Genomic DNA, 12,773 nt, shown 5'->3' on the forward strand with positions numbered 1-12,773 from the left:
ATGTTCAGTGACCCTTATTTCAATAACTAGAATAAGACTTCGTTTACAGAAATCTAGACTTCTCTAAGAACACTTCAACACTATGTCTAACATTCGTGTAGCTTTACAACCTCTTGGTTCATCATTCAGCTTTGCTATGCATGACGGAATGATAATTTGATATTTGGAGATTTGGAAAATAAAATATTATAACCGAAGTCGTTTTTACTCAAACAAACACTCAACGGTCGATGCTGTGGAAGCCTATGGAAGCCCAATGTGTTAACCCCTTAAGGACCAACAAGTTACCAACAGGTCTAGTCTAGTCTAACCTAACTCTTCACACAGACCTGACTACGGAGGAGGTTTCACGGCCGATTCAGAACTCCACAGTCTTCACATTTCTCACCTGAAAAAGGGGAAATAAATTATTAATAACAATAATAATATATGATATATGATATCAACGATATTAGCAATAATTATAATAATATTAGCATAATAATAACATAACGATAATATTAGTAATAATACATACATATACCAACGACTTTTCCCCCCTTATAAGGAAGGTAGCCAAAGTCAAAGGCATAAATACACTCCCACTCATTTCATCCCCACTCCCATTTACCACCAATCCCTCCCTCTTTTCTTGGCTCCTCCTGGATGACGGGTCATACCTGCATCTCGCTCACTGCACTGGGTCAGAAGCAATGTAGCAAGAGACAGCACATCCACAGCAAGGTCGCTTCATTTTATAGCGCCCCCCACCCTCTCCGTCCCCTCATGCAGAAAAGGAGAAGACGGGGAGAAATCCCTTCGGGCTGCGTCAAAATATCATTCACACATACTCCCTCACCCCCATCCCCCCCGTCCACTCCCTTCCATGTATCACATCATCATCCAAGCACAACCATTCTCCACTCACCCTTATCTTGTCTTCTCCCTTCCTTCCTCAACAGACATTCTCCTCTTTCCCAATGCCCCTTTTACCCCATCCATATCATCCTAGAACGGTCCCTCACGCTCACTCCTTCCACACCTCTTTTACTAATCTTTCTTCACTCACTCCTTCCATCTGCCCAAACCATCCCAATACTCTTTCATCAACCCTATCTCCCAACTCTCTTTCCATAATATACACATACTTATAGCAAAAGGCCTTTTACCCCTTACCAGGGGGTTGGTCAATTCAAACAATAATAATAATAATAATAATAATAATAATAATAACAATTATAATAAAAAATAAATCATAAAAACACTAAAAACATAAGCAAAAACGGAATCCCTTGGAATCAATTTTCAAAACAGCACCAAAAGGACTTTCCTCCCTTATAAGCATAAAAAATATGAACCTTTTATAAATATTCTCGCACAATCTATTCTTTGTGCAGAGAGAGAGAGAGAGAGAGAGAGAGAGAGAGAGAGAGAGAGAGAGAGAGAGAGAGAGAGAGAGAGAGAGAGAGAGAGAGAGAGAGAGAGAGAGAGAGAGAGAGAGAGAGAGGGTGAGTGAGAATGAGAGTACGTTGGACGAAAAAATAAAGAGACGCAGATAAGCGACACAGAAAAATGGAAATATATTATCATTAATAAAAAAATAATAATTTATCTTTGTTATGAAACGTGAGGTCTTCTAACAATCTGCTCTTGAAATGTTATTTTGTTAAGTAGTGGTTAAATTAGGTTAGTTTAAGTTAGGTTAGGTTAGGTGCATAAGAACACAAGAATGAAAGAGTTTGCATGAGACCATAAGGCCTACACTCGGCAGCTCCATGTTAGGTTGGGTCCAAACAGCGGGAGGTGGAAGATCAGGGTGAAGATCAGGGTGAAGGTGGAAAAAGAAAATAGGGAGTAGGGAGTGGAGATAATGAAGAAGAGAAAATGAAAGGAGAGGAAGAAAAAAAAAGGAGGATGAGAAGAAGAGAGGAGGAAGAGGAGAAAGAGAAAGAAAAAAGAAGAGGAAAATGAGGTGGAGGAGGAAGAAGTGGAGGAAAAGGAGAAGGAAGAAGAGGAGAAGGAAAAAGAGAAGAAAGGAAGTAGAGGTACAGGGTGTGGGTTACGTGGACAATGCATAAAATGTGGATGGAGAGGAGGAGGAGGAGGAGGAGGAGGAGGAAGGGCGACGGAGTGAGCAAGGAAACCGAGAAGGGAGAGATGGAGATGGAGGAGGAGGAGGAATTCACGGACGGACGGACGGAGGGAGAGAGGGGCTGGAGAGAGGGGCTGGAGGGAGTGGAGGAGGGGGGGAGTGGAGGAGGGGATGCTGGGGAGGAGGGGAAGGAATGAAGGGGCAGGGGGGAGAGGAGGGGAGGGGAGGAGGGAGTGAGACAGATGTGGAGTGCACAGAATTTATAAAGATGGAGTGGGAGGAAGGAGAGGAGGAGGAGGAGGTGTGGGGAAGGTGAGGAGGAAGGTAATAATAATGAGGAGGAGTACTGGAAGAGGAAGAGCTGGAAGAACATAGGACAGAAAATAATTATAAAGTTGAAGACAATAATAATGATGACGAAGATGATGTGGAGGAAGAGGAGGAGGAGGAGCAGAAAACGAAAGCGGAGAACGAGAGGAAGTATTGAGAGAGGAAGAAAGAGAGGGAGAAAGAGGGCGAGAGAAAGAGAGAGAGAGAGAGAGAGAGAGAGAGAGAGAGAGAGAGAGGGAGAGAGAGAGGGAGGGAGAGAGGGAGGGAGAGAGAGAGAGAGAGAGAGAGAGAGAGAGAGAGAGAGAGAGAGAGAGAGAGAGAGAGAGAGAGAGAGAGAGAGAGAGAGAGAGAGAGAGAGAGAGAGAGAGAGAGAGGGAGAGAGGGGGGGAGGTGGCAGGCGATGACGGATGATCAAGGACTGTACCGGCGGGAAGCGAATTAGCCGGCGCCGGCGCCGCTGCCCGAGACCGGGGCCGCCGACCAGCAGGGTAAGGCGACAGCCGGCAGTGTAACGAAGTGAAGAGCGAAGTGAGAGTGGATGGAGGAGACACCAGGACGGGAGGAGGAAGAGGAGGAGGAGGAGGAGGACCGAAGATGGGAAGAGCAAGAGAGGGAGGAGAGAGAGAGGAATGTGAACAAAAACAACGTAGGTGGAGGGGGGGAAGAGTAAGGAAAGACAAGGAGAGGTGTGGGAGGAGGAGGAGGAGGAGGAGAAGGAGGAGGAGGAGGAGGAGGAGGAGGAGAAGGAGCAGGAGGAGGAAAGGTGAAGGAAGAAGAGGAGGAAAAAAGGAAGCTGTGGAGTAGGAGTAGGAGAGGAACAGGATGAAGATGAGGAGGATGAGGAGATGAGGGAGTGAGAAAGAGAAATGGGGGAGATGAATAGGGAGAAAAAAACGAGAAGAGGAAAAGGAGGAGGGCGGAGAGGAGAACGAGGAGGGGTCACAGAAGGGTGGGGGAAAGGGGGGGAGAGAAAAAATTAAAATGGGAAGAGGGTAAGAGGGGTAAGAGGGGGAAGAGGAAGAAGAGGAGGAGGAGGAGGAGGAGGAACACCAGGACGTGAAAAAGAAAATCAAGAAGTAAAAAATCCAAAGAGGAGTAGGAGGAGGAGGAGGGGGAAGAGGAAGGGGAGGAGGGGGAAGAAGAAGGGGAGGAGGATGAGAATGAGGGGGGAAAGATGAGGAGGAGAAGGAGGAAGAAATAACGAACGAGTAGGGTAAAACCATTTGTCACAATACAGTAGTTTCCTCATCACACCGACCTTACAATCCCTACAACGCGATCACTCTAGGGTCACGTCTTTGAGAGATAGATAGATAGAGAGAGAGAGAGAGAGAGAGAGAGAGGGGGGGAGTAAAAGAGAGAAAATTACAGTTTCGAAGAAGAAACAAAGATCAAATGTAAGAAAAGACAACAGGAGGAGGAGGAGGAGGAGGAGTGGTAGGAATCAGGATGAGGGAGGAACGGAAATTGGAGAAATGGAGGAAGAAAATAAAGAAATGTGGGGAGGAGGAGGAGGAAGAGAACGAAGGTGAGAAAAAAGTGGAGAAGATTAGGAAGAAGAGGAAGATTTGGAAGAAAAGGAAAAGACGGAGGAGGAGTAATGGAGAAATAGGAGTAGAAGGAAGAGTAGGAGATGGAGTAGGAAAAGGAGCTGGAGGAGAAAAAGAAGAATAGGAGTAAAGAAGTAGGAGAAGAAAGAGTATGAGTAAGAGAAGGAATAGGAGAAGAAAGAGAATGAGTAAGAGAAGGAATAGGAGAAAGAGGAGTAAGAGGAGGAGCAGTAGGAGGAGGAGTAGAGGGAGTAGGAGGAGTAGGAGAAAAGGGAGTAGGAGTAGGAGTAAAGGAGGAGGAATAGGAAAAGAAAGAGAAGGAATACGAATAGGAGTAGGAGGAGGAGGAGGAGGAGTAGGAGAAGGAGGAGTAGGAGAAGGAGGAGTAGGAGAAAACGAGGGCAAAATGGAGAAAAATCGTTAAGGTTGGGAAAGGGGAGAAGAGGTGGTAATGGGTGTGAAGAGATATGGGAAGATAGTGGAAGACTTTGAAGTAGGAAGAGCTGAAGGTGAAGACGCGAGGAAGGGAGGAGGGAGGAGGGAGGAGGGAGGGGGAAGGAGGAGGGAGGAGGGAGGGGGAAGGAGGGTGGGAGGAGGGAGGGAAGGAGGGTGGGAGGAGGGAGGGAAGGAAGGTGGGAGGAGGGAGGAAGGAGAGGGAAGAGGCAAATCCAAGGCCGAAAGGAAAACGAAGGATGTGACTGGAGTGAGGAGTGTGGTCGAAGGGGAGGAAGAGGAATAGGAGGGGATGGAGTGAGGAGAGAAGGAGGAGGAAGAGGAGAAATGGGGAAGAAGGAAAGTGAGGGAAGATGGAAAAAAGGAGCAGAAGAGGGAAGATGAGAGGAAGAGGAGAGGAAGAGGAGGAGAAGAGGGGAGGGAAGAGGAGGGGAAGAGGGAGAAGAGGAAGAGGGGGAAAGGAGGAGGAACAGGAAGTGAAGGGGAAGAGGGGGAGGAAGTGGAGGAGGGCAGGAAGAGGGAAAGAAAGAGAAGCAGGAAGGAAAGGAGGAGAAACATGAAGTGGAGGAGGAGGAGGATGAGGAGGAGAGGGAGGCGGAGGTAGAAGAGGAAAACTAAAGAGGACGAGGAAGAATAGGAGGGAGGACGATGAGGACAAAGAAAGGGAAAGAGGAGGAAGAGGAGGAGAGGGGAGGTGGAGTTGGAGGGATGTGGAGACTGGGAGGTTACGGAACAGGGGCGGGGGTCAAACAGAGAAGAGAAGAGAAGAGATGATCATCATGAAGAAAAAATGGAGGAACACATAAAGTCATGGGAAACTACAGTGAGAGAGAGGAGAGAGAGGAGAGAGAGGAGAGGAGAGGAGAGGAGAGAGAGAGAGAGAGAGAGAGAGAGAGAGAGAGAGAGAGAGAGAGAGAGAGAGAGAGAGAGAGAGGAGAGAGAGAGGTTGAATTGGCGAGACAGAATGGTGCAAGGTTAAAGAGAAAGAGAGAAAGAGAGAGAGAGAGAGAGAGAGAGAGAGAGAGAGAGAGAGAGAGAGAAGAGAGGAAGGAAGATAAATAGGGGAGAAGATAAAGAGGATGGTGGGAAAGAGAGCTGTGAGGAGAAAAATAATCGAAAAGATAAAAAACGGGGCGAGAACAGATGCACAGACAGGGTGGCGTGATGAAGGAAGACAGGAGGAAGAGGAGGAGTAGGAGGTGGGGAGGAAGAGGAAGAGGAGGGGAGGAAGAGGAGGTGGGGAGGAAGAGGAGGTGGGGAGGAAGACGAAGAGGGAGAGGAGGAGGTGGGGAGGAAGAGAAGGATCCAAAGAAAGCATAAATAGGATGATAAAAAAAAAAAAAAAAAAAAAAAAAAAAAAAACCCGGAAACAAAAAGGGTCTTCTAAAACCGAGCAAGGCGACAGTAAATGGAGGCCATCAAACTCTTTCTCAACAACGTACCCGAGCAGCGGCGACGAAAAGAGGGGTTCTCGACTGTAATGGGGACAGAGAGAAAAAAAAAAAAAAAAAAAAAAAAAAAAAAAAAAAAAAGACAAGGACTTGCCTGGACATGGCAACCGATGCCAGACTGGCACTCCGACCACAGTGCCAAGAATTTCCCCAAACTCGCTGTCCATATGCAACTCTGGCCTTTGGTGTGATCGTGTTTACGATTTTTTTTTTTTTGGGGGGAAGGGGGGATTTGTACTCGCTTTATGAAAATACATATAACAAAATGTCTCTTTCCACCTTATTAGGGGGTGGCCATCCAAAGCATACACACCCACCCTCCACCCATTTCACACCCATCTGTATCCCTTTCATCTTCTTGTGCATGACAGGCCATCCCTCCCTCCCGCCCACTGTCTGGGTCAGAAGCAATGCAACCAGACAGAGCAGACATGTGTAATATTCAAAGAAAACAAAAATGTTCTAAAATTTCTAGGATTCTAACCAATGCTATACAAATTATATATATATATATATATATATATATATATATATATATATATATATACAGATAACACAAAGCTATGATCAAGATACATATCTGGTACCCAATTCTTAAATATCAAATCACAAACATAAACAATCCACTACCATCACCACCTTGGCTACCTCTGTCACCGCTATTCCACCTCCCCTCCTGCTCGTCCTCCATCTCCACCACGGCTAATCACGGGAGAGGTCGTGATAAGCGGAAGGGCAGCGAAGATGAAGACGCGATATGGACTCGGGGCGGGTGTGACCAACCCACCAACAATATTACGGAGTGTTGGGGATGAGAGTGTAGGAGGATGGGAGTGTTGGGGATGAGTGTTGGAGGGTGGGAGTGTTGGGGATGAGAGTGTTGGGGATGAGAGTGTTGGAGGGTGGGAGTGTTGGGGATGAGTGTTGGAGGGTGGGAGTGTTGGGGGTGGGAGTGTTGGAGGTAGGAGTGTTGGGGGCTGGAGGTTGGTGGTGGTGGGGAGTGGTATGGCTGAAGGAGTAGGGTGCCAAGGAATTGGATGGTGACACACGAGTAAAAGTAGTGGAAGTGAGATTGGGAGTAGGGGTAGACATGTGGGAGTAGGATTGGAAGTGGAAATGTGGGATTGGGGGTGAGGGGATGGGGGATGAGGTGAGACATGAGGAAGGTCAAGGGGGCACAAGGAAGGTGACTGAGGTGTCAAGGGTCATAGCAAAGTGGTGTGGTGTGTGTTGTGGTGTGTGTTGTGGTGTGCTGTGATACGGTGTGGTGCAATATGGTGTGATGTAATGTGGTGTGAACTGATACTATGATCATGAAGGGGAGGGGGAGGTAAGGGTATGAGGGGGAGGGGGAAGTGAGGGGGAGGGGGAAGTGAGGGGGAGGGGGAAGTGAGGGGGAGGGGGAAGTGAGGGGGAGGGGGAAGTGAGGGGGAGGGGGAAGTGAGGGGGAGGGGGAAGTGAGGGGGAGGGGGAAGTGAGGGGGAGGGGGAAGTGAGGGGGAGGGGGAGGTGAGGGGGAGGGGGAGGTGAGGGAGAGGGGGGAGGGGGTGTAAATAGTTACCCCTGGGGAATATATTCCATAAGGGTAACTTCAGAACGAGGAGGAGGTGGTGGTGGGAGTGTGTGGAAGAGGGACGGTGCACGGTAAGATGGTGGAGTGTTCCGGTGTTGTGGTTGAAATGCGAGGTGGCAGTAAAAGCGGATGAAAAAGATGAAACGGATGAAATGAGTGATGAGGATGAAGTGAGTGATGAGGATGAAGCGATTGAAGCGGATGAAACGGGTGAAACGGATGAGACGAGTGATCAAATGATGTGGATGAAACGGAATAGTGGATGAAAGCGGACGAGAGGTTCCACAAGCATTCAGATCAAAATATCAATAACGAATAAACGAAAAAGAAAATACTAATAAAACTAGAAAACAAAAATTAAATAAATACATAACCAGAAAATAATAAATATATAAATGTAATAAATCAACCATCAAGTTTCACCTTGTCAATTTAATCACCTTTCACTGCAAGGTTTATGTTAATGTGTGTGTGTGTGTGTGTGTGTGTGTGTGTGTGTGTGTGTGTGTGTGTGTGTGTGTGTGTGTGTGTGTATTTATAAAACAATTAAATCAATAATAATAGAAAAACCAATAGAAATAATTCCTGTATACTAGACAACACCAAACAACCACCCTAATATCTAACTTTCTACCACGACCGCAACCTAGTTCTAAGCATTCTCTAATTTAAACATTCCCCAGTCATTCTTGACATTTCCCAAGATATTTCAGGCATTTTCCTCACCATCCACGCATTAACCAATTCTTAATCTTCACAGATCCACAACACAAACCTGTTTTACAGATTTTTCGAATATTCTAAAATAAATCCCAACCATTTTCCTCGTTCTTCACTCCACGAGAGACAGCGTCTCTGGGGATTTAGGGGATTTGCATTTGTGGGATTTTTTTCTCTCGATTTGTTAGTTTAGTGTTTAAATTGTAGTTATTATGTATGCGTGTGTGTGTGTGCATATATGTATGTGTGTGTATGTATGCATTTAAGTCTATGTGTGTGTATGTGAGTGTCTACTTATATGTGTGTGTGTGTGTGTGTGTGTGTGTGTGTGTGTGTGTGTGTGTGTGTGTGTGTGTGTGTGTGTGTGTGTGTGTGTTTGTAGGTAGGTATTTATATATGCATGCATGATGTATATGTGTAATACAAATGAAAGGAGCTAAACTCGCGGGGTCCCGTTTTTTTTATCCACATATCACACCTAGTTTTAAGTGTTTGCACCTGTGATATTTTCGGCGTTTCCCGAATTGCTGGTGTGGTGTTAAATGTGAGTTAATGTGTGTGTGTGTGTGTGTGTCTGTGTGTGTGTGTGTGTGTGTGTGTGCGCGTACGTGTGTGTGTGTACGTATGTGTACGTGTGTGAGTGCGTTGGACTACATACTAGTAGATTTAACGGGTGTCATCAAAGTCCGATGTACCAATTCTATTCAATATTGCAACATTTGCACTTAATTAGGTACGGGGACAAAATTAAAAAAGTAAATTCTTGTTGCTTATGAAAGACAGTTTCATTAGAAACAAAATACTTTTTATTTTATTTTTTTAAACTTGAAAAAATAAGGGAGATAATATTATTCTTATCCCGAATTTTTGCTAGACTTTACCATAAAAAAGTGAGAATGAAGGTTGGTAATTTGTAAAAATGTTGGTAAAGAAATACACAAACGCTAAACCACTGGTCCAATTTTATTGAAATTTGGAATACTTGGGTTTTATGGATCAACTAATCCCCCCTGAGCATGTCTAAAGCAATGTGGGACATCTCCATCATACCAAATTTGCCTTTTCACTGCAACTACTAACTTGTCAATTTAGTCTAATAAAGCACTTACGGGGTTATCACACTGGGCTATTTTTCCGCCAACCTCCGATTTATCGGCGGTACCGCCCACCTCCAGAACTTTTTCCGCCGTAAAATCACTGGGGGGAAATGATTTACCTCCAGCATATCAGATTCCTTTCCGAAAGCTACGGACTGTTCCAACAGTCGGAGGAAAAATAGCCCAATGTGATAACGTCTTAGTCGGCTATTGATTAGGCAGTGAGGGCTCCTTCGACATCGGAATGTCCTGTCAGAGTGAGCAAAGGCAGTCGTGAGTTTCATGATGTGAATGACAATGCATGATGTAAGGATATACGACTGTGTTGAATGCATGACGAGCTGTAATACTCCAGGAATGTACGACACGGCGATGGCCCAAATGCGGAGGAACATTTTGTTAAGATGGGGAGACACTCAAGTCAGGAATTTGGGACTCAGATTGCGAAAGTGCCAGAGTTCGGAAAAGGGGCAGAATAGGATGACAAGTGACACAGGTGCCATTTATTTTATTTATCTATTTTATTTATCAATTTATTTATTTATTTATTCGTTTTTTAGGGTGGCTGTGTTATAGGGTAACATGGTGGGAGGGGGTGTATTCTATTATTTTTATTATTATCATTATTAATTATTATTATTATTATTAATGGCCGTATTATAGGGTGACAAGATGGAAGGGGATGTAAGGAAGGTTAGGTTATTCATTATTATTATATATACATCTTTTCTGGTAAGGTGGTCGTGTTATAGGTTGGCGAGGTGGGAGGGAGTGTGTAAGGTGGCTAGACATCTAGTGTCAGGTGACACGAGCATTAGGGACAGAAACACGAAACGTGTCGGGTGCCAGAGGCACAAGAAATGGCGCCAATGGTGGTGAAAAAACAAAACAAAACAAAATAAAAATTGAGACTCTGTGGGTCAGCACTAACCAGCGCTTCTATCTAGCATAAAACTTGTTCAGTCGATAACACAAACTGAGAAATAATGAGGAAAAATAATAAGATATGAATACGAGTAAAAACAGAAAAATAAAAAAAAAAGAGAGAAGGAAAAGAAGAAGGAAAGAAAGGAAGAAGCGGGGGAGGAGAAAGTGGAGGAGGAGGAGAAAGTGGAGGAGGAGGAGGAAGTGGAGGAGGAGGAAGTGGAGGAGGAGGAGGAGGAAGAGGAGTAGGGGGAGATGTAGAAAAAAGAGGAAGAGGAGGAAGTGAAGCGGGAGAGGAGGAAAAGGAGAAAGAGGAAGAAGAGGAAGCGGACGCGGAGGTGGAGGAGGAGGTGGAGGAGGAGGAGGAGGAGGAGGGGGGAGGTCCAAGCGCGATGACGACCCCCGAGCAACAGGACCCGAGGATTGCAGAGAGAGAGAGAGAGAGAGAGAGAGAGAGAGAGAGAGAGAGAGAGAGAGAGAGAGAGAGAGAGAGAGAGAGAGAGAGAGAGAGAGAGAGAGAGAGAGGAGATAGAGGAGAGAGAGAGAGAGGGAGAGACAGGCACCAAGGGATCCAAGTATTTACACAACAAATTGAATAACCAAGACAGCAGCACACGGGCAACTGGCCGGCAGGGACGAAGGAGGGAGACAGGGGGAGGGGAAGTGGAAGAGAGGAGAGAGGAGGGAAGGAAGAAGGGTGAGAAGAGAGAGGGAGAGTGGAGGAGAAAAGGAGACATGGCGAGGGAGAATGGAAAAGAAGAGAAGAGGGAGGGATGGAGGGAGAGAGGGAGGGAAGAGAGGGAGGGAGGGATGGAGGGAAGAAAGGGGTGAGGAGGGGGGGATGGAGGGAGGAGAAAGGGGTGAGGAGGGAGGGATGGAGGGAGGAGAGAGGGATGGAGGGATGGAGGGAGGAGAGAGGGAGGGAGGGAGGGAGGGAGGGAGGAAGGGGGTGAGGAAGGAAGAGGAGGAGGATGGAAGGGAGGAAGGAATGGAACGAGGGAGGGAAGGAGGGGGGTCATCTCTAACTAAAACGACGAAAGAAATGGTGGTGGGCGAGGAAGGCGAAGAAGTAAGGGGAGATGGAGGTTGAAGGGGAGAGGGAAGGAAGAGAGGAGACGATAGTAAATTTGAAGAGGAAGAAGAAGAAAAAGAAGAAAAAACGAAGACGAAGAAACGATGGAGAAGATAAAACAAGAAACTGAAGAAGAAACAGAAGAGGAAACAGAAAAGGAAGAAGCAGAAGAAAACGGCAAAAAAAAAAAATAAATAAATAAATAAAATAAACAATGGAGCACGACTTCGAGAAGATCGACTGTGAGATCGAAGAGGACGCAGAGAGATTCCTCCATCCAGTCGTCCTGCCACGCCTCGCAGGGGGTGGGGGGTGCTGAGACATCTCTAGAGGATCTAGAAAAGTTCCCAGAGCATTTCTTCCGAAACTAGAGCTTCTATCCATGGTGGGTTAATATCGCACCGAAGAAGTTCAAGAACTGGTTTACCAATAGAGTGGTTAACGCATGGAATAGACTTAGTAACCATGCAGTGAGCGCTGAAACTATTTGTTGTTTTGAGAGAAGGTTAGATAACTTTATGGATGGGGATGATAGGTGTTACTGGACATGAAACTACCTAGTGCAGGCCTTATGGCCTCTTGCATTCTCCTTCATTCTTATATTCTTATGTGGAAGTCACTGAAGGAGAGGATGAGAAGAAATTATTTTTCTAATTCATTTATCTATTAATCCATTTATTCACAAATAATCTTTCCGGCCGTCGCCACGGGAATCGAACCGAGACTCAGCTTGATGCCAAGCCATCACCTTACCAACTGCGCAACTGGTACGGTGACGGCTTGGCATCAAGCTGAGTCTCGGTTCGATTCCCGGGGCGACGGCCGGAAAGATTATATATAGTATTTGTATGACGTCGCTGTTACTGGCGATTCACTCCAGTTTATTTATTTTTCAGACTATGGAAGTAGAACGGAGTGTACAAGTTAAAACTAACCAGCCTTTTCTCTCTCTCTCTCTCTTTCTCTCTCTCTCTTTCCCACTCTCTCTCTCTTACACACACGATTAAACAGTTCCGAGAAAGACAAGGAAGGTGACGAGCATTAAAGGCGTATACTACACACGTACAGTACACACGCAGAAGAGGGGAGAAGAGGGGAGATGATGGAAGATAAGGGGAAAGGCCAAGAGCCAATCCTGAATCGGGAAAGGAGGAGGATGACGAGGCGGAGGAAGAGGAGGAGGAGGAGGTGGGGGAGAAGACAATAGACTACCGGCTTGAGTAAGATGTCCTCAGTTGGGGAGAACGAAAATGGGGGAGGAGGAGGAGGAGGAGACAATAGACTACCGGCCTGAGTAAGATGTTCTCAGTTGGAGAGAACGAGGAGGGGGAGAGGAGGAGGAGGAGGGGGAGAGGAGGAGGAGGGGGAGAGGAGGAGGAGGAGGAGGAGGGGGAGAGGAGGAGGAGGGGGAGAGGAGGAGGAGGAGGAGGAGGAGGAGGAGGAGGAGGAGGAGGAGCAGGAGGAGGAGAAGGGGAGAAAATGAGAATTTGGGGAAGACGAGGGGAAGATGATGACGATAAGAAGGAAGACAGA

The 12,773-nt window shown here is 46.4% G+C and overlaps 1 protein-coding gene across 2 annotated transcripts in view; it reads right to left on the bottom strand.

Annotated features, from left to right (window-relative positions):
* Positions 1-12,773, bottom strand: part of p120ctn (adherens junction protein p120) — a 751,624-nt gene that overhangs the window by 614,465 nt on the left and 124,386 nt on the right. Inside the window, exon 1 of one of the 2 annotated variants that reach the window (XM_076197957.1) lies at positions 330-349. The exons of the other annotated variant lie outside the window; for it this stretch is intronic. The gene's annotated coding sequence lies outside the window, so the exon portion shown is untranslated. Of the gene's footprint in view, positions 1-329; positions 350-12,773 lie in introns of those variants that run through there. 2 annotated transcript variants of the gene reach the window in all.

This window comes from Oratosquilla oratoria, chromosome 14 (genome assembly GCF_046742065.1).
Source record: "Oratosquilla oratoria isolate Oo_2021 chromosome 14, ASM4674206v1, whole genome shotgun sequence".
NCBI lineage: Eukaryota > Metazoa > Arthropoda > Malacostraca > Stomatopoda > Squillidae > Oratosquilla > Oratosquilla oratoria.